Source organism: Pan paniscus, chromosome 20 (assembly GCF_029289425.2).
Source record: "Pan paniscus chromosome 20, NHGRI_mPanPan1-v2.0_pri, whole genome shotgun sequence".
Classification (NCBI taxonomy): Eukaryota; Metazoa; Chordata; class Mammalia; order Primates; family Hominidae; genus Pan; species Pan paniscus.
In genome coordinates, this window is record NC_073269.2 from 60935314 (window position 1) to 60957421 (window position 22108).

A 22108-nucleotide genomic window follows, 5' to 3' on the forward strand; every position below is an offset into this window, starting at 1 on the left:
GGTGGCACCATGGAGAAGGCACAGGCATGGCAAGAGTGGCTCCCAGTCCCCACCAGGAACAGGGTGTGTGGACACTGGTGCCTGCCTTACTGATCAGTTCATACCTCCTGCCAATGATTCCAATTCGTCCAAAAGAGATTGAACCAGGCTGCTAAGAGCCTGGACGTGCAGCCTATCCTGGTTCCTCTTCCACCCCCACATACACAGCAGGAAAGACATTAGTGTGAAATAGATACAACAGCCTAAGAGATGAGGCTGAGCCCAGTGGGAAGGGAATCAGAGGCTACTAGAGACAGAGGGACAGAGGAGAGGGAAGGAGACAGATGGAAGGACCTGCACCAGGAGTTATGGGCACAGAAAAGAACATGAAGACACAGAGAGGAAGGAGAGAGACAGACACCAGTGAGGGGAAGCCTCACTCATTCTAGGTGCCATGGATGGGATGATAAAGAGAGATGCCTTCTAAACTCACAACCTCTCTTCCTAGGAGTCCACAGAAAACCTTCCCTCCTGGCCCACCCAGGTCCCCTGGTGAAATCAGGAGACAGTCATCCTGCAATGTTGGTCAGATGTCATGTTTGAGCACTTCCTTCTGCACAGAGAGGGGAAGTTTAACGACACTTTGCGCCTCATTGGAGAGCACCATGATGGGGTCTCCAAGGCCAACTTCTCCATCGGTCCCATGATGGAAGACCTGGCAGGGACCTACAGATGCTACGGTTCTGTTACTCACTCCCCCTATCAGTTGTCGGCTCCCAGTAACTCTCTGGACATCGTGATCACAGGTGAGAGTGTCCGGACATTCTTCTCATTGTCATTGGGACACGGAGTGAATGATCCACGACTTGGAGTCCCAGGTGGTTGTAAGGAAGATGAGCTTGGTATTCTTAGGGAGAGAGACTAACTTGGTGAGGTCTGTACGAACAGAGACAGAGAAACAGGAGACACAAGTACAGACCAGGTGTCATAACAGAGGACAGACACAGGGGCCATACAGGGAGTTAGAAAAGACAGAAAGAGTTAAAGGAGACACAGACAGACATGTGCCAGAGAGAGGTGTCCTTCCATGCTGACTTTGCTCAGAGACCTGGCACAGGTTAGAAGTTTCATTTCTGTTTTACTTCCACAAAGTGTTCTCTACCAGGAGAACCCAAGGACACCCATATTTCTGACCTGAGTTGGGCCCTGTGGCCTCAGGTCTTGTGGCACCTACAGATGCCGTGTTTATTCTGACACCTCTGCCTTCCATGCAATGGAGAGTAATCGTCCCAGGATATCATGGCCCCAGAACACCAACCCCTGTATGCTGTGTGAACTTGTGGTCCCCAGGCTGGATTCTGAGGCTCACATTCCAAATAACCCCACAAATGAGAGGATCACTGAGAGGCACAGAGAGAAATCAGGGACACCAAAAAACAAAGACATAAACACACAGAGAAAGAGCCAGAAGAAGGAGATTGAGAGACGCACAGAGACATAAAGAGAGAGAAAAGAGGGCAGAGAAGTGGAGAGAACAATGGAAGGGAGCAGAGAAAAGCACTAAAATTAGAGTCCTGAGGGAGAGGCACAAGGACGTAGAAAGATGGAGATGTGGGGATGAATTGCAGAGATTCCAAAGAGAACTAGAGAGACCAAGAGGCAGAGCAAGACAGATGATAGATGGATAGATATAGATAGATGATAAATAGATAGATGATAGATAATAGGTTATAGATACATAGATGATGATTGATTGATTCATTGATTAATAGATGATACATAGAGATGATGAAGATGAAGATAGATAGATAATACATAGAGATAGAGAGGCAGACAAAGAGAGAAATCATAGAGAGAGAGAGATGATACATAGATATAGATAATAGATGATTGACGGATAGACAATTGATAGACAAATAGATGATATATAGATATAGATGACAGGTAGAGAATTTGTAGATAGGCACCTAATAGATAAATAGATATATCGATAGATAATAGATAGAAATATGCAGAAAGTTATGAACAGGACACAAAGTGAGAAACTCAGAATATAAAAAAAGGAACATCAAGTCAACCAATCCAAGGAGAGTCAGAGAGAATAAAACAATCCAAAAAGGGAAAACATATCTAGAGGTGAGAAAGTGAGGTCAGAGACCTAGAGAGACAGAGAAGGTGGAAGGAGGAAATAGACATGAAGAGAGATGGAGTGGAGGGTGAGAGAGAGAGAGAGCACTAGGCCATAGAGCAGGGGAGTGAGTTCTCAGGTCAGGTGTGAGGGGAGCTGTGACAAGGAAGAACCTCCCTGAGGAAACTGCCTCTTCTCCTTCCAGGTCTATGTGGGAAACCTTCTCTCTCAGCCCAGCCGGGCCCAATGGTTAAGGCAGGAGAGAGCGTGACCTTGTCCTGCAGCTCCCGGAGCTCCTGTGACATCTACCATCTATCCAGGGAGGGGGAGGCTCATGAACTTAGGCTCCCTGCAGTGCTCAAGGTCAATGGAACATTCCAGGCCAACTTTCCTCTGGGCCCTGCCACCCACAGAGGGACCTACAGATGCTTTGGCTCTTTCCGTGACTCTCCCTACAAGTGGTCAGACCTTAGTGACCCACTGCTTGTTTCTGTCACAGGTGAGGAAACCAATCTGTTCCCCAAATAGTGGGACTCAGACGGACTACAATGGCCACATTCAGGGGAGCCTCAGATGGAGGGTGTGGCCATGGGGGTGTCAGCCAGAGATGCCGGATAGAAGAGACATAAAGCAAACATACAGAAAGAGACATAGACAGACAGACAGAGCGAGGCAGACAGATCACATTAGGGTTTGGGGTGGTAGCTGCAACCCTACCAGAAGCTTGCAGATAGAGCGCAGGCCACATAAACCACTTCCCAGTCTTTGTACAGAAGCCCACCTGGGACACATGTAAACAGCATCAATGCTGACTCAGGAGCATGAAAGGCCAGGCTCAGATTGGAAAGACTAGAGGTAGCATTGGCCGCCCGCCATTGCCCATTTCCAGAAGCTCCCACCTCTCACCAAAGAGTGATTTCCACATGGGGGGCACAGATGCAACCATCGTTGGGGGAGCCCCAATGTCTCTTGATGGGAGGCATTTTCCACCCTGGACGTTTTTTGCTCTCTCCACACCTTGGAGACTCAGTGGGGGAGTCTTCTCTGGGGACTCGGGGAGGGCCTCCCCTGGACTTGCAGGATTTCCAAGCTAGATGACAACATGACAGGTAGAAACAGGCCCATTCCTTCACCAGGGGCCCCAAGCTGCATCCCAGGAGATGAGAAGAGGCTCTTCTCATTGGTCAGTGGATCCCTGAGGGGACAGAGGCTCAGCACTGAAGGCTGAGAAGGATCTGCCACTTCTCCTCTCAGTGGCCTCAAGCCAGACATCTTCCCTACAGACTTGCAGTGATTCTCCATCAGCACTTAGGGCTGTGGCCACCAACCTGGGTGTTGGTCTGTAGGAACTTTTCATTTCTGACCTTCCATAACTGAGTTCTCTTCCTAAATGTGGAATGCCTTGTACTCCATGTTACTCTCTGCCCAGAAAGAATGTGTGGCTTGTCTGCTCTCCAGCCCTGTCATGGAGATTGATAATCCTTAGGGAGCAAGAGGAGAGGGAAAGAACAATGTACGGGACCACCTAGGTGCTACTGGTTGAGGTTCCATTTGCCAGTGAAGGGACTTCACTCAGCCGAGGGGGCAACTCAGGGAAGTCAGCCGAGGGAGGGCATTAGAGTAGAGAGAACTGAGCTCACCCAGTAAATGACTCCTTCACTAACTCATTCATCTAATATTTATTTCACACCTACCATCAGTTCTCTCTGTTTCATGGCCAGGAGTAAACAGCACGGCCAAGCTCCTTGGTTCATGATGCTCACATTGCTGTGGGGTGGGAGAGAAAGGCAGAACATGAATGAATGAATGAATGAGAGAATGAATGAATGAGTGAATGATGGAATGAGTGAATGAATGAATGAATGTATGAATTAGTGAGTGAATCCTTAGCACTTGGTGAAAGTGCCGTGCACAGAATGAAATGAATGAACGTGGAACGTTGTCATTTGGAGTGTACAGGAGGGAATGTCTCACTGAGACCTCATCAGAGAGATCACATTTAAACTCCGATCTTAGAGACAAGAGGGAGTGAGCCCTGGGGAGTGTGTTGAAAGGAACTTTCATGGACTTAGGACATTGGGGATGACCCTAATGTGAGAATGAGCTTGGTGTGTTCCAAGAAGTCCATGGACCTGCCATATGGTGAGGGCTGGTCAGAATCCAGACAGATTTCTAAATGCCCTTGTGCTTGTAAGGAAAGTGAGTCCTGTGGTTGGGAGTGGACTTATACCTTGGTTCAGGTCCAGCAATTATCTTTCTAAATCCTCTCTAATTGCCTGAACCACTTCTATCAACAACTGAGAAAAGAGGAGTGTTAAACACCCCACTGTGGCCGTGGATTTGCCTACCTGTCCATTTATTTCCGTGACTCTTCCTCCATGTATATTTGCAGGAATGTTACTGGGAGTGGTTAAGTGTAAACTGATTATATATTCCTGGTAAATTAAAAATGCCATAAATTTACCTGCTTTTTTCCTACATTTTATGCTTAATGTTTTCCGCTGATTTTTCCCAAAGACTAATTTTGTCTAATTTTAATATAGTTATACCACATTTCTAACAGTTAGTGATTGCTTGGTATATTTCTACATTGTTTAATTTCAAACTCTGTGAATTATTAACATTGAGATGTGTCCTTCGTAAATTTCAAACAATTCGCCTTAGAAAGTAAGACTTTCTGACAATCTTTTGTTCATGTTTGAGCAGTTCTTCCAATCATATTTTTGTTATTATTACGTTGTGTTTTCCTGATTCCCTTTTTTTCCCACTAACTTCTGTGGTTTTCTATTTCAAACATTCTATTTTTGATCTATGTCGTTTAGGAATACATATATGGTGTACTCATCCTGAAGTTGTTACATATTTTTAAAATTGAAATTAATCATTTCAGAGATTAAACTGCAAATATAAAAACATATTTCCACTCTTCCTGTGTAAGAACAGGATTTTAGAGCATATTTAGTACGTATGTTTGTATTTACTTATATGATGTTTTGTTTTGTGGTATACATAATTCTATCTTTTTCAGAAATTACACAGGGGCATGTTTTCATACACTATTTTATGGTCCGTATTCATTTTTGGCATAGCCATATTTTTAGTTCTTCCTCTGCTCTTAGTTATTGTCAGAATCTTCGACACCCCATCTGGTTTCACTTTCTTTATCTTTGAGGCACGGTCATCAGAATTTCCTTTAGGGTCAGTGAGAAAAGCTTTCTTTGCCCTTTTGTCTTTCAGTGCTGTTTCTTTCCTGCGTTGATCTTGGACAGTAACTGTACTATGTAAGGAATTGTCGGTGGCTGGCGACGGTATCTTAGCTGGGTAAAGATGCTATTCAACTGGCTTATGTTTTCCTTTTTTCTGTGGGGAAGACAATGCTTGGCTCCCTATAAATCCTTACCAGCTGATCCTTTCCCTCTGGCTAATTTTAAGGGTTGGTTGTGCTTTTATGCTGCTTTTCTGTAATGTTGAACGTGAGGTGTGTTTACTTCATTCTGCCTGGCATTCACTGGATTTCTTGAACCTGTGGATTGATGGATGTGTCTACTTCCTCCAAATAATCAACAATTGCCTCTTTAAAGATTGCTTCTGACCTGTTTTCTCGTTCTTTCTTTTTGGAACTCAAGTTGGGAGCATTCTAAAACTGTTGTCAATTTTTACCCTGTCACAAAACTGCTCTTTCTTGTTTCAGTTATTTTCTTTTTCTGTGCATTAATATTGACGGTTTCCTCTGTCATAGAGGATAAATACTCTCTTCACTGTTGTGTACACAACTTTTTAACTAGTTATTCTGGTTTAAATTTAATATTGACTTTATCTACATATCACAATTGATTACTGTGTACAGACTTTCTTTTCTATTAGTATAAATTTATGAGGTACACTTGTAATTTTGTGACATGAGTATGTTGCAGAGTGGTGAAGTCAGGACTTTTACTATATCCATCGCCCAAATACCGTACATTGTACTCATTAAGCAAATTCTCATCACTCACCCACGTCCCGCCACCCTCCAGCCTTCTAGCCTCCACTGTCCGTCATTCCACACTCTACGTCCATGTGTACACATTACTCACCTCCCATGTAGAGTGAGAAGATGTGGTATTTGTCTTTCTGAGTTGTTTTATGTAAAATAATGGCGTCCAGCTCCATCTATGTTGCTGCAAAAGACATGGTATTATTTTTATGACCAAATAGTATTTCGTTGTGTATACACGCATCCTTTTTTAAATCCAATCATTCATTCACAGACACTTAGATTGATTTCATATCTTTGCTATTGCAAACAGTGCTGCAATAAACATACAGGTGCAGGTATTTTTTGAGTAGATACCCAGCAGCGGGACCCCTAGATCGAATGGTGTTTCTATTTTTGGTTCTCTGCCAAATTTCCATACTGTCTTCCATAGAGGCTATACTAATTTACATACCGGCCAACAGTGTATAAGAGTTTCCTTTTCTCTGCATCCTTGCCAACACCTGTTATATGTTTCACTTTTTCTTTTTTTCTTTTTGAGATGGAGTCTTCCACTGTCACCCAGCCTGGAGTGCAGTGGCGCCATCTCCACGCGCTGCAACCTCCACCACCCGGGTTCAAATGATTCTCCTGCCTCAGCCTCCTGAGTAGCTGGGATTACAGAACCACTCCACCACGCCCAGCTAATCTTTTGTATATTTAGTAGAGACGGGGTTTCACTATGTTGGTCAGGCTGGTCTCAAACTCCTGACCTCATGATCCACCCGCCTCAGCATCCCAAAGTGCTGGGATTACAGGCGTGAGCCACCACTCCCCACCAGCATTTTTAGTAATAGCCATTCTGACTACTGTAAGATGATATCTCTTTGTGGTTTCAATTTGCATTTCTCTGATGATTAGTGATGTTGGACATTTGTTCATATGCTGTTTGGCCATTCGTATGTCTTCTTTTGAAAAATGTGTGTGTATATCCCTTTGCCCACTTTTTAAAGCTATTATTTGAGGGGTTATGTTTAGTTGTTTGAGTTGCCTAGAAATTCTGGATGTTAGTCCCCTGTTGAGTGCATAGTTTGCAAACATTTCCATTCATTCTTTGGGTTGTCTGTTCACCCTGCTACTATTTCCTTTGCTTGGCAGAAGCTCTTTCGTTTATTAAGTCCCATTGGTCTAGTTTTATTTTTATTGCCTGTGCTTTTGAGGTCTTAGTGATGAATTCTTTGCCCAGACCAATGCCCAGAAGAGTTTCTCTTTGGGTTTCCACCAGTGATTTTATAGTTCTGGATTTACATTTAAGCTGCTAATTACCTTAAGTTAATTTATGTGTATAATGACAGATACAGGTCCAGTTTTATTCTTCTGCATATGGCTATTTAGTTTTCCCAGCACCTTTTATTGAAAAGGAAATCTTTCTCCAGTGTATGTTTTGTTAACGTAGTCAATGATTATTCACTGTAGATATGAGGCTGTATTTCTGGGCTCTCTATTCTGGTCTATTGATCTCTGTTTCTGTGTCTATACCAGCACTGTGCTATTTAAGTTACTATAGCCTTACAGCATAGTTTGAAGTCAGATAGCGTGATGCCTCCAGGTTTCTACATTCACCTAGAATTGCTTTCTCTATTAGGATCTTTTTTGGTTCTGTATGAATTTTAGGATTGCTTTTTCTAATTCTGTGAAAACTGGTGTTACTATTTTCATATAAGAATTGCACTGAATCTGTAGATTGCTTTAGGCAGTATGGTCATTTTAACAATATTAATTCTTATGATCCATGAGTGTGGGATTTTTTTTCTTTTTTTTTTTGTATTATCTATAATTGCTTTCATTGGTGTCTTACACCTTTCCTGGTACAGATCTTTCACCACCTTGGTTAAATGTATTCCTGAGTGTTTTAATTTTGCGTATCTATTGTAAACGGCATTGCCTTCTTGATTTGGTTCTCAGCTAGATCATTATAGGTGTAGAGAAATGCTACTGGCTTTTACATATTGATTTTGTATTCTGAAACTTTACTTAGTTCATTTATCAATCATAAGAATTTTTGGCAGGGTCTTTAGGATTTTCTAGATTTAAGATCATAGCATCAGAAATAAAAATAATTTTACTTCCTCTTTTCTAATTTGGATTTTTACTTCTTCCTGTTGCCCGATAGCTCTGACAAGGCTTCCAGTACTATACTGATAGGAAGTGGTGGATGTCCGTGTCCTTGTCTTGTGCCAGTTCTCAGAGGAGTGCTTTTAACTTTTCCTGTTCAGTATGATGTTGACTCTAGATATGTCATCTATGGCTTTTATTATTTTGAGGTATGTTCTTTCTATGCCTAAGTTTTTGAGGGTTTTCATCAGGTAAGGATGTTGAATTTTTTTTCAGATGCTTTTCTTTATGTCTATTGAGATGATCATATGGTTTTTGTTCTGGATTCTGCTCGTTCTTCTAAGTGGATGAGACATGCCAGAAAAGCATTTAGTCAGCCATCTTGGAAACAAGCATCTCAGATGTTTTCTTTCTCTATAGCTCATTCTTTCTTACCAGTGTTTTCAATTTTGTACTTAATTTTGTAAAGAGAGTAAATGATATAATTTCCACATATGTTTCCTCTGCCAAATCAGACTCACTATGCTTCCTTTCCTTGTATGCATAACCTACACAGCAATACACACAAACATTTATTGCTTTGGAGAATTAGTTTGGGAACATTTTTGAAATGTACAGAAAAATGTATATCTTCAAAAGAAATTTCTTTTTGTGGCAAAAGACTTCTGAAGGTGCTCATGATGATATAGGGAGAAGAGGGGTTCTGGACAGGAAGAAATTTATGAAGGTGAGATGGGGAAATAGCTCCATTTCAGAGCTTCTGGGGAGAGAGGGGCCTGGCCCACATGGAAAGGTCTCTGATCTTACCCCCACCCTCCAGCCCCTGTTCTCCAGAACTATACTGTGGAGAGTTCCATCAGGATTGTTGTGGCTGGTCTGGTCTTCCTGGCTCTTTTGGCAATGCTGGCTAAGACCTGGTGGAGCCATGAGGGGCCACAGGTGGAAATGGAAGAAACATGACTGAAGCTGGCTGGAGTGAATGGGGCGACATTCTGTCTGTGGGAGATTGGCCAGATGGGTTTCAAGTGTTTTGTATCAGCTGTGACTTTTAGTGATGTTCTTGCTACCACAATATCCACTCGTCCATCCCGAATAATTGTGACGAAATATTGTCCTTGGGATAATATTCATTTGCTAAAGACAGGGATGATACCTCAAGGTGCCACTATATACATCGAGGGGATCCACAAAAGTCCATTCAGTAAAATGTAGTTGGCATCTTAGGGTAGGTTGATTCCACCTCTAAAAAAGTAGGTACAACATCAGGTTGATTTTTCCGAAGAAAAGTGGTGATTGGCCATCTTTAGTCTCAATGTAAACCGTAATACTGATGAGTGTGGAAAAGGCAGGGAAGAGGATTGACAATAAGTGACACTCGTTGTTTTCATCTGAGCTTTGAGACTGAAAGAGGAACACAGGAGTGAGATGTAGGGGAACAAACTCCTTCTTTTTCCAGCTAAACAGAGTGGAAGTTGGACACTGAGTTTTGGCGTACAGCAAAATCCTAAGTCCATTGTTGGGTTGAACGTGGTCATGTTGTACATCCTGGTTTCACAGCAGACACTGGAGGAAAACAGCCTGTATTCATAAGAGGCTGTCCCTCGGGTCACTGCCCAGAATATCCGGAGTTGGTGCTCACAGGGTTGGGAACTCTCCTGGACCAGACAGGCTCTGGTTATGGGGGGCACCAAGCTCCCCGGGGCCATGCCTCCACAGCTCTCTTCTCACCTCATTCTTGACCATTTCCCAAACCTCTGACTTCACCTTCATTCATCTATGGTGAACACACTAAAGCTGGCCTTCAAAGCTTGAGACAGAGGAGAACTGGGCTTCATCTCTGGGAACTAAAGTGGGGAGTGGAGACTCAGTTCTGGCCTGAGAGGAGGGAGAAGACCCTGGATCCCCGCATGGATGGGAAGAAGTACGTGCTTCTCTTTTGTGCTTGGACCCTGTGTCCAAGCATGTCTGAGATATGATGGAGATGAATCTTCCTTTCCTTGTCTATTTTCTCATGCCAGAGAATTGGAATCTTATATTCCATTAACTCTTTCTGTTCTGTTCATCCAGATTCTATGAAGGAGAAAGGAAGAGATGTGATACTGTAATTTTGCTCCATTTGTCTAAAATGGGTAGGCTGCAACTCCTCTTGAAGTGATACCTTTTCTAGCTCTTGTTGGAGGTGTCTCAGGACTCATTACTTCGGGGAACCTGCAACTGTGTCAGTCTGGGGAAACTGCAAATATTCTTGTCTTACATTTGTCTCCAGCCAATTGTGATGGACTCCAGTGACCTGCAATTGCTGTTACTGCAGGTAAAATGTACCTGAATCAGGCCACAGTTCTCCTGGACTATGAGCCCCTGGCCATGTTCCTGAGGCAATTCTGTTCATCTAAATATAATAATAATAACACACTAAAAATGGCAAGCCATTGTTAATTCCTGAAGTCTCATTTGAAAATTACTAAATGTCTGTTATTTTTTGGTGTTTACATTATATGTAGACAGATAAACTACACACACACACACACACATGCACAAAGAAGAATGGATTGGTTCATGTAGAAAAGTAAATAATTCAAGATGAGAGGATGAAATGTCATGGCACCTACTATTCTATTTTAGATAAAGGGTCTATGAAAAGATTGATTTCTTTTCATGTTTTATTTGTTGACATTTGAACACAAACTATGTAAGTGAGGGAGTCGATTTGAAAGGGAGAAGAGCAAGTTCAAACACATTCAGGTGAGGTCATGTTTTACATGTTTTAATTGAAATGATCCATCTTGGGAGTAGATCAATAACTGAGATGGTGCCAGGAATGTTAAAAAACTTTTGTCAGTCCTAAATATTGACAAATAAAATGTAATTAAACTCTTAGAAGAAAACACAAAGGAAAGCTTCACAACATCGGATTTGGCAGTGATTCTTTAGATGTGACAACAACGGCACAGGCTACTAAGAAAAAATAAACAAATTAGACTTTATGAAAATTTTGAAATATTGTGACTCAAAAGACAACATCGGTTACTTCACATGCCAAGGAAAAAGAACTTTTAAGACGATATTATCAAAGTAAAAAGACAACCCACAGAATGGGAGAAAATGTTTTCAAACCATACCACCTGTAAGGGATTAACATCCAGAATATACAGACAACTCCTAAAACTCAGTCACAATAAACTCAATTCAAAAATGGGCAAAGTACTTAAACAGACATTTCTCCAAAGAACATACACATGAAAAGATATTCAGCATCACGAATCATTAGGGAAATACTAACTAAAACTACACCAGATGCCATTTCATACCCCTTAGGATGGGGATCATCAAAACAACAACAACAACAACAAAGTTTCTATACATTAACAACAAACTATCCAAAAAAGTTCACAAGAAAATAAGCCCATTTACAATAACTACAGAAAACAAAACATGCAGGAATAAATTCACCCAAGGAGTAGAAAGATCTGTACACAAAAGCTATAAAACACTGATGAAAAAACTCAAGAAAAAAACAAATAAATCGAAAGATATTCCATGTTCACGGATCAGAAGGATTAATGTTGTTAAAATGTCCATTCTATCCAAAGTGATTCAATGCAACCATTATCAAAAATCCAATGACTTTTTTTTACAGAAATAGAAAAAACAGTCCTAAAATTCATGTGGAACCACAAAAGATCTCAAATAACCAAAGCCATCTAGAGGGAAAGGAACAAAGTTGGAAGCATCACATTACCTAAACACAAACTACATTACAAAGTTACAGTAATTAAAACAACACAGTACTTGCATAAAAACAGACACATAGACCAATGGAAGTGATTTGTAGCCCAGGAAAAAAATGCATGCATTTAGGGTCAAACAATTTTTGGGATGTGTCAAGAACACACAATGGAGAAGGAACAGTCTCTTTAATAAATGGGATTGGGAGACTGCATGTCCACATGCAGAAGAATGGAAGTGGACATTTGTCTCACAAAACATACAAAGTCAACTCAAGATAGATTAATGACTTAAATGTAAGATGAAAGACTATAATCCCAGCAATTAGGGAGGCCAAGGTGGGAGGATCACCTAAGGTCAGGATTCCAAGACCAGCATGGCCAACATGGTGAAATCCCGCGTCTACTAAAAATACAAAAACAGCTGGGTGTGGTTGTGGGTGCCTGTAATCTCAGCTACTCGGGAGGTTGAGACAGGAGAATCACTTGAACCCAGGAGGTAGAGGTTGCAGTGAGCCGAGATCGCACCACTGCACTCCAGCCTGGGCAACAGAGTGAGACTCCATCTTAAAAAAAAAAAAAAACTACTAAAAGAAATCAAGGGAAAACTCCACTGGCTTGGGCAAAACCATTTTGGATATTAACCCAAAGGCCCAGGCAACAAAAGCAAAAGTAGACAAATGACATTATATCAAATTGAAAGTTTCTGCAAAGAAAAAAAAAACTCAACAAGTGGAAAGACAACCTATGGAATGGGAGAATATATTTGCACCCATACATCTAATAAGGAATTAATATCCAAAATATATAAGAAACTCAAACAACTCAATGGTAAGAAATCAAATAACCCAACTTAAAAAAATGGGCAAAGTATCTGAATAGACATTTCTAAGAATAAGACAAATCACCAAAAGGTATATGAAAAAATGATTAGCATTACTAAACATCAGCTAAATAAAAATTAAAACTAGAATGAGATATCACCTCACACCTCTTAGAATGACCATTAACAGTCTGGGCATGGTGGCTCATGCCTGTAATTCAGGCACTTTGGGAGGCCGAGCCAGGGAGATTACCTGAGGTCAGCAGTTCGAAACCAGCCTGGCCAATATGGTGAAACCCCATCCCTACTAAAAATACAAAAATTAGCAGAGTTTGGTGGCGTGCACTTGTAGTCCCAGCTACTCTGGAGACTGAGGCAGGGGAATCGCTTGAACCCAGGAGGCAGAGGTTGCAGGACACCGAGATTGTGCCACTGCACTCCAGCCTGGGTGACAGAGCAAGACTGAGTCTCAAAAAAAAAAAAAAAACATTATCAAAAACATAAAAAATAACAAGGGTTAATGAGGATGTGGAGAAAAGGGAACATTTGTATGCAGTTGATGGGAATGTAAATTAGTACAACCATTATGGAAAACAGTCTGGAAGTTCCTGAAAAAATTAAACATAGAATTCCCATATGTGTCTGCAATCCAACTACTGCACATATATCCAAAGGAAGTGGAATCAGTATGTTGAAGAGATATCTGCATTCCTATGTTTACAGTCGCATTATTCATAACAGCCAAGATGTGGAATCACCCTTACTGCCCATCTATGGGTACATGGACAAAGAAAACGTGGTATACAATAGGAACGTAACGAAGTATTATACAACCTTTACAACAAAGAAGGAAGTCCTGTCATTTGTGACAATGTGAAAAAACTTAGAGAACATTATGTTAAGGGAAACAATCCAGGCACAGAAAGACAAATGCCACATGATCTCACGTGTGGAGTGTAAGAAGTGGAACCTAGAGGAACAGTAAAATGGTCGTCGAAAGAACCTGGGAAGGAGAGGGATTGAAAAGATGTTGGTCAAAGGATGCAAAATTTCAGTTAGAAGAAATCGGTTCAAGAGATCTATTGTATGTCTTGGTGACTCCAGTTAATAGCAACATATGGTGTATTGAACATTACTAAGAGATTAGATTTTAAGTGTTCTCACCACACACACAAAACATACAAGTATGTGAAAAAATAAATATGATAAAGAGGTTGTTTCATCCATTCCACAATGTGTACCTATATGAAAACATCATGATGGACACCACAAATACCCTTTTCCTCATTAATTAAATTTGTTTTGGTTTTTTTTTTGAGACGCAGTTTTGCTGTTGTTGCCCAAGCTGTGGTGCAATGGCGTGATCTCCGCTCACTGCAACCTCTGCCTCCCAGGTTCAAGCGGTTCTCCTGACTCAGCCTCCCAAGCAGCTGGGACTACAGTTGCGTACCACCCCGTCCGGCTATATTTGTGTTTCTAGTAGAGACAGGGTTTTGCCATGTTGGCCAGGCTGGTCTCGAACTCCAGACCTCAGGTGATCCACCCGCTTCGCCCTCCCAAAGTGCTAGATTTCAGGCTGAGACACCACGCCCAGCCTGTACATTGACTTTCTGCCCTTAAACTGTGCTGAAGTTTGTTTCTCAGATGTAGGAGCCTTTGGGCAGAGACTATGGGGTTTCTAGGTATAGAAATTATCTCATCTTCAAACAGAGGTAATTTGACTACCTCTCTCTGCTACTCTCTTCTTACTTGGATGCCTTATAATTCTTTCTCTTTCCTGATTGCTCTGTCTAGGACTTCAAGTACTATGTTGAATAGGATGGTGAGAGTGGGCATTCTTGTCTTGTTTCACTTATGAAGGGAACTTCTTCCAGCTTTTACTCATTCAGTATGATGTTGGTTGTGGGTTTGTCATAGGTGGCTCTTATTATATCGAGTTATGTTTATTCAATGCTTAGCTTGTTGAGGGCTTTTAACATGAAGAAATGCTTAGTAAAAAGCATGTTCTACATGTGTGTTGAGAAGATCATGTGGTTTTTGTTTTTAGTTTTGTTTAGGTGATGAATCACATGTATTGATTTGTGTATGTTCAACCAACATTGCACCCTAAGAATAAAGTCGACTTGATCATGGTGGATTCACTTTTTGATATGCTGCGGGATTCGGTTCTTAGTATTTTTTGTGGATTTTTGCACATCAGGAATATTGGCATGTAGTTTTCTTTTGTTTAATGTTCTTTTCTGTCTTTGGTATCAGGGTGATGCCAGCCTTATAGAATGAGTAAAGGCCACCCTGGGCAAACAGTGAGACCCATCCCTTTTTAAAAATTATGAGTTTTACAAATTTAAAATGCATAGTGAAAAAGTTCTTACAAACTCCAGAAAGGTAGGTGTAAATAAGAGACATTTGTAAGAATGACAGCACATTAAATGTGTAGATTTCAACCTTCAGTTATTGCAATATTCCAGTATCAAGTTGGAGGATGTTATCAGTCTGATATTTTTTCCTCAAATGAGAGAGAGAAAGAAAGACACACGAACAACACAGGGAGAAAAAAAGCACACGTTACAGAGAGACAAAAAGGGAGACAGGGAACTGTGAATTTGGACTCTTGTGTCATAAGACAAATTCTAGATAACACGATCAGACCCTCAATTGACTTATTGTGTTTTTGCTAATAAGGTGGAATTCTATGATGCGAAATAACTATATAGTCTTTTCTACTGGGATTTAAATCATTTTATCTGTTTCTGGCTTAACAGGAAAAATACAACCATGGAAAATTATGATGATTTATTTAATACAATTGCTCTATAGTGTTAATAAAACCTATTAGGTATTTTGCATATTACATATCAAGGAGAGTTTGAATCTCAGGTAGAAACAAAAAAAATACATCAAAAGTTCCTCATGTGAGTGCAGAATTCAATCATCCTGTGCAGGGGTAAGTGAGTCTGAAATGTGTTTTGAGTCTGGCCGTTGTGCATGATGTGAAGTGACAAGTCTAGTCTGCAGTTTTCAGAAACCCTCATTCCTCCCTTGACTGAACTCACCACTTGAACCTCATATGACGTAGAAGAAGCCTACCTATGTCCCCTTCACATGTTGTGGTCAATGTGTCAACTGCACGATCCAGGCCCCTCACCACATCCTCTGCACCAGTCAGTCGAGCGGAGTCACTGCGTCCTGGCAGCAGAAGCTGCACCATGTCCATGTCACCCACGGTCGTCATCCTGGCATGTCTTGGTGAGTTCTGGAAGGGAAGGAGCACCAGGGTTACACTATGGGCCTGCAGATTGGGTGTCTCCCCAGCAGAGAGCCATGTTCTGAAGCAAGTGAGTGGAGAGGATGAGTTAATTTTCAGTCCAGCGTGGCGCCCAGTGGCTCAGGAGGAAAGGGTAGGTTGGTGCCGAGATGAATAGTTCATCATGATCTTTCTTTGCAGGGTTCTTCTTGGACCAGAGCGTGTGGGCACACGTGGGTGAGTCCTTCCCCAAATGATGGGTTGCCATCTTCACCCCAATACAAGTGAATTTTCCGGAAATGGGAGGGAGGCAGCACAGAGGGTGGGCTGATGGGCTGACCATGGGAAGGCCTGGGGGGAGTCTCTCATGAAGTAGTAAGAGGAGATCCTGGGAGTCTCTCATGAACTAGTAAGAGGAGATCCTGGTATGCTCAGCCCTCTGTTTTGTCTTAGCCCTCCCCGGCCTTTCTTCCCCATGGCTGAGTTGAGCTCTGTGTGGCCCAGGCGGGATACTGAGGTGCTCAAAGCTGGGGTGTGTTGGGGGATGTGGTGTCACCGACAGAGGAGGGAAGGGTAGCAGCGTTAGGAACAGCAGGTCCTCTGAGGAGAAGAGGGTAACTCACACCCTCCAGCGTTTCCATGACGGTAGGGGCTGCAGTGTGGCTGCTATCATTCTGCCAGAAGAGGTGGGGGAACCACAGCCACGACCCTGCCATTCCAAATCCTCTGAAGGAGCTCAATTGTTTATTGTGGTTCAGGCATTAGCTGATATCCCATTCACAAAGATCATACCCTCCACCCCGTGTCTACTTTGTGTTGTTTGGTGTAACTAATCTTGCAGTATTAAAATCTAGTAAGAGTCCCTTACTCAGCGCCTGCTCAAAGTTCTCAGCTGACACTTTTGTTGTAGGGAGACACCATGTCTATGCAGGATGGGTCCTTCCTGTAGCCCTTGGCACCCACGACCCAGGTGTGGTAGGAGCCTTAGAAAGTGGAAATGGGGAGAATCTTCTGAGCACAGGGAGGGAGGGGCGGCTCCACATCCTCCTCTCTAAGGCGGCATCTCCTTCTCCCCAAGGTGGTCAGGACAAGCCCTTCTGCTCTGCCTGGCCCAGCGCTGTGGTGCCTCAAGGAGGACACGTGACTCTTCGGTGTCACTATCGTCGTGGGTTTAACATCTTCACGCTGTACAAGAAAGATGGGGTCCCTGTCCCTGAGCTCTACAACAGAATATTCTGGAACAGTTTCCTCATTAGCCCTGTGACCCCAGCACACGCAGGGACCTACAGATGTCGAGGTTTTCACCCGCACTCCCCCACTGAGTGGTCGGCACCCAGCAACCCCCTGGTGATCATGGTCACAGGTCAGAGGGCTCCTGTCTGGGCTTCTCCTTGTCCCACCTCCTGAGTCCCAGAGCTTCTGGTGGGGGTGTCCACCAGAGTCCGATCATCCAGGCCCCAACTGTATTTGGGGTAAAGGGGGATTGAATACAGGGGAACGGGTGCTGTGTTGGGAAGAATAACTGTCCCCATCGATGGCCACATTGTAATCCTTGGAGCCTGTGACTATTTATGTTATAGGGCAGGGGATTGAAGGGGAAGATGGAGCTCAGGTTGTTGATGAGTTGACCTTGAGATGGGGAGACGGCCTGGACTCTCCCACTGGGCTCAGTGTAATCACAAGGGTCCATATGAGTGGAGAAGGAAGAGGAGAATGGGGATTAGAGCAGCGTCGTGGGATACTCCACCAGCCACTGTGGGCTTTGAAGGTGGAGGAAGACCACGAGCCATGAAGGGGCTGGAGAAATCAATGGAACTGATTCTCCCGAGTCTCCAGAGGGAATGCAGCCCTGCAGATGCCTTGATTGTAGCCCAGGAAGAACAGGGTCTGATTTCCGTCTCCAGAAGTGGAAGGGGTCAGTGTGTTCTCTCCTGCCGCCATGTTTGTGATAATTTTCTCCAGCAACAACAGGAAACCAACACAGGAACCCAGGTGAAGGACAAGTTAAAAAACCAAACAAGAAGGTTAGCTACCCTGAGATCAGCAAGGGTGCACTGCTGATGCCACCACCAGGCTGGAACCACATAGGGAGGGATCGACAGGAAGAGTTGGGGGTGGAGGGTGAGAGAGAGAGAGAGAGAGCACTAGGCCATAGAGCAGGGGGGTGAGTTCTCAGCTCAGGTGTGACAGGAGCTGTGACAAGGAAGAACCTCCCTGAGGAAACTGCCTCTTCTCCTTCCAGGTCTATATGAGAAACCTTCACTCACAGCCCGGCGGGGCCCCACAGTTCGCACAGGAGAGAATGTGACCTTGTCCTGCAGCTCCCGGAGCTCCTTTGACATCTACCATCTATCCAGGGAGGGGGAGGCCCATGAACTTAGGCTCCCTGCAGTGCCCAGCGTCAATGGAACATTCCAGGCCGACTTCCCTCTGGGTCCTGCCACCCACGGAGAGACCTACAGATGCTTCGGCTCTTTCCATGAATCTCCCTACGAGTGGTCAAACTCAAGTGACCCACTGCTTGTTTCTGTCACAGGTGAGGAAAGCCCATGCCTGTCCCATGTCCTATGATCCTAGAGCCTTAGCTGAGGAGCTTCCTGCTGATGATGGAGAGAAGCATGGACAGATGCAGAGAGAAGATGCAGCATGGTGTGAGGGAGGGATCAGGGCACAGGATGGCAGACAGGGCACCTCCAAACCCTCCTGCATGGCCTGCCTGGAAGCTTGCAGTCAGGGCTCCGGGTACCCAGGCAGATGGAGAAAGTGGTCAGGAGAGACCCAGAGAAGGGGAGACTGGGCTCAGTTTGGGGAGATCAGAGGTTCCCTCAGCCCCTCAACCTTACCCATATCCCAGAAGCCCACCCTGGCCTCTCACCTACACAGAGATGTCATCACCAGCAACCCCTACACTTTTTCTTTTCCTTTGAAAAAATGCTGATTGAGGTTAAATATACCTATATAATTTACCAACTTTACCATTTTAAGTGTAAAATCTAGGGATCATAAATACCTTTATATGCTGTGTGCAGTGGCTCACGCCTGTAATCTCAGCATTTTGAGATGCCAAGGCAGGTGGATCATTTAAAATCAGGTGCTGGAGACCAGCCTGGCCAACATGGGGGAACCAATCTTTACTAAAAAGACGAAAAAATAAAATTAGCCAGACATGGTGCTGGGCGCCTATAATCCCAGCGACTTGGGAGGCTGAGGCGGGAGAGCGGCTTAAACCCAGGAGGAGGAGGTTGCAGTGAGCTGAGATCATGCCACTGCACTGCAGCCTGGTGACACAGAGAGACTCTGTCTCTAAATAAACAAATAAATACTTTTATATTCTTCTTTTGTTACCCTCCACCCCTTCCTTCCTAACCTCTGGTATCCACCATTCTACTCTCTACCTTCATGAGGTCCACCTTTTACATCCTGCATGTGAGTAAGAAATGGCAATCCTTGTAATGACCTCCAGTCCATCCATGTGGCTGCAAATGACAGGACGTTACTCTTTCTATGGATGAGTTGTCTCCATTGTGTGTATGTACTACATTCTCTCTATCCATTCATCCACTGATGGGCAGGTGGGTTGACTCCACATCTTGGCTACTGTGAACAGTGCTGGAACAGTCATGGGAGTGCAGATGTCACTTCAATACACTGAAGTCCTTTTCTTTGCGTTTACACCCACTAGTGGAATTGCTAGATCCTCTGGATGTTCTCTTTTTAGGTTTTGTTTTATGCTTTTTGTTTTTTTGACATAGCGTTTCACTCTTGTTGCCCAAGCTGGAGTGCAATGGCACCATCTGGGCTCACTGCAACCTCTACCTCCAGGATTCAAGCGATTCTCCAGCCTCAGCCTCCCAAGTAGTTGGGATTACTGGTGCCTGCCACCACGCCTGGCTGATTTTTGTATTTTTAGTACAGATGGAGTTTCACCATGTTAGCCAGGCTGGTCTCGAACTCTTGACCTCCAGTGATCTGCCCACTTCAGCCTCCCAACGTGCTGGGATTACAAGCGTGAGCCACAGTGCCTAACCTCTTTTTAGTTTTTGAGGAACTTCCGTATTCTTCTCCTTTGTAATGGCTGTATTAATTTACATTCCTATCAACAGTGTATCAGAGTTCTCCTTTCTCCACCACCTTGCCAACATTTGTTTTGTCTGTCTCTGAGATAAAACCCATTGTAATGGGGTGAGATGATAGCTCATTGTGACTTCATTTGCATTTCTCTGATGATTAGTGATACTGAGCACTTTTTCATATATGCAAGGTATATATGTTCATTTGTATGTTTTGTTCATTGAGAAATGTCTGTTCAGGTCTTTTACTAATTTTGTAATTAAATTATTAGTTTTATTGAGGTGTTTGAGCTTCTTTTATATTCTAGTTATTAATCCCCTCTCAGATGCATAGTTTGCAAATATTTGCTCCCATTCTGTGGGTTGTCTCTTCTTCACTTTGTTGGTTGCTTCCTTTGCGGTGCAGAAGCTGCTTAATTTGATATAATCCCAATGGTCTATTTTATTGTTGTTGTTGTGATTACTTGTGTTTTTGAGGTTTTAAATAAAATAAAATGTCTTCCCTCAGACAAATGTCCTGGAGCATTTCTCCAGTGTTTCCTTTTAGACGTTTAATGGATTCAGGTCTTAAGTCATTAATCCATTTTCATTTGATTTTTGTGTATGGTGAGAGGTAGAGGTGCAGTTTCATCCCTCTGCATGTAGATATCCAGTTTTCCCTGCACCATTTATTGAAATGACTGTCCTTTCCAGATTGTAGATTCTTCGAACCTTTGTCAAAGTCCATTGGATGTAAATGGGTGGATTACATCTGTGTTCTTCATTCTGCTCCATTGTTTTATGTGCTTTTCTTTATGCCAATGTCATGTTGTTTTGCTTACTACAGCTCTGTAACATATTTTTAAGTCAGGTAGTGTGATGCTCCTGTTTTCTCCTTATACCTTGAAGTCTCAAGACAGTTGGCGTCACCTACAATGATTATGGAGAAGGGGATGCCAGGACTCCCAGGGCCCAACATTAGATAATAGAATGTTGGCCATGAACCAACCTCAAAGATTTCCATTGAGTAGAAGACAGGCATCCTCATTGCCACACCTCTCTCCTGTCCCATGTTCTAGGAAACCCTTCTAGTAGTTGGCCTTCACCCACTGAACCAAGCTTCAAAACTGGTAAGTGAAGGACCCCTCTTATCTCTGCTTTTGGAAACCTGGGGAGGTAGAGGCCTTGGATTCAAGCGTTGGCTCAGCACCTGCCAGCTCTGTGATTGTGGGCCTGTCTTCCATTGTCTCTGAACCCCAGACACTCCAACAGCGAAAGGGATCTGGGCCCAGCACAGGGCTCAGTGAAATCTCTTAATCTCTAATTTTCTGCTGCTGAGACCTCAGGGTAGAAGGATGAGTGCAAATCAGACGTTCTTCTCAGGAAAAATGCGGTGTTTGTTCTGCCTGCATTCCTAACTGGGAGGACAAATGCCTGGGGGCTTGAGAAGGGGAAGGAAGGGGAACATTTTTGAGGGTGGTGTGTTTGTAGAGAAGTTCTACTTGCCAAGGAATGAGCTCCTGTCTGTCATGATCCAACCCTGGTTGACTTAGTGGAACAAGAGCTTTGCGGTAAGAGAGAACATAGTTCATCCATGCACATGACACTTCCACTCACTCGTTCAGCCACCGCCCCATGCTCAGACTGTGCAGTGTGGAACCTTTTCCTATCTTGCCATAACAAATTTCCACAAGCTTCGTGATGGAAACCACATTTTTAAAAAATATCTCATGGTGCTGTAGCTCAGAAGTATGAAATGCATCATCTCACTGGGCTAAAATCAAGGTGACAGCAAGGCTGCCTTCCCTCTGAAGGCTCCAGGCAAGAATCTGCTTCCTCACTTTTCCCAGCTCCTAGAGGCTCCCACATTCCTCGGCTCCTGGTCCCCGTCTTCCTCCCTGAAAGTCCACAGAGGCTGGTCACATCTCACATGGCATCACTCAGACCCTTCTTCCTTGTCCACACCTCTTTCTCTGAATGCTGCTCTGCCTTCTTCCTCATCTTTTAAGGACTTTGGCATTCTGTTGGAAACACCAAGATAATCCATCATAATTTCCCTAAAATCATCTAGGATACCCTCCTTTTAAGGT

At 43.4% G+C, this 22108-nt stretch overlaps 2 pseudogenes; both read left to right on the plus strand.

Moving 5' to 3' along the window:
- Positions 1-22108, plus strand: part of LOC134729570 (putative killer cell immunoglobulin-like receptor like protein KIR3DP1) — a 29159-nt pseudogene that overhangs the window by 2752 nt on the left and 4299 nt on the right.
- LOC134729573 (killer cell immunoglobulin-like receptor 2DL4) lies at positions 15907-19372 on the plus strand (annotated as a pseudogene).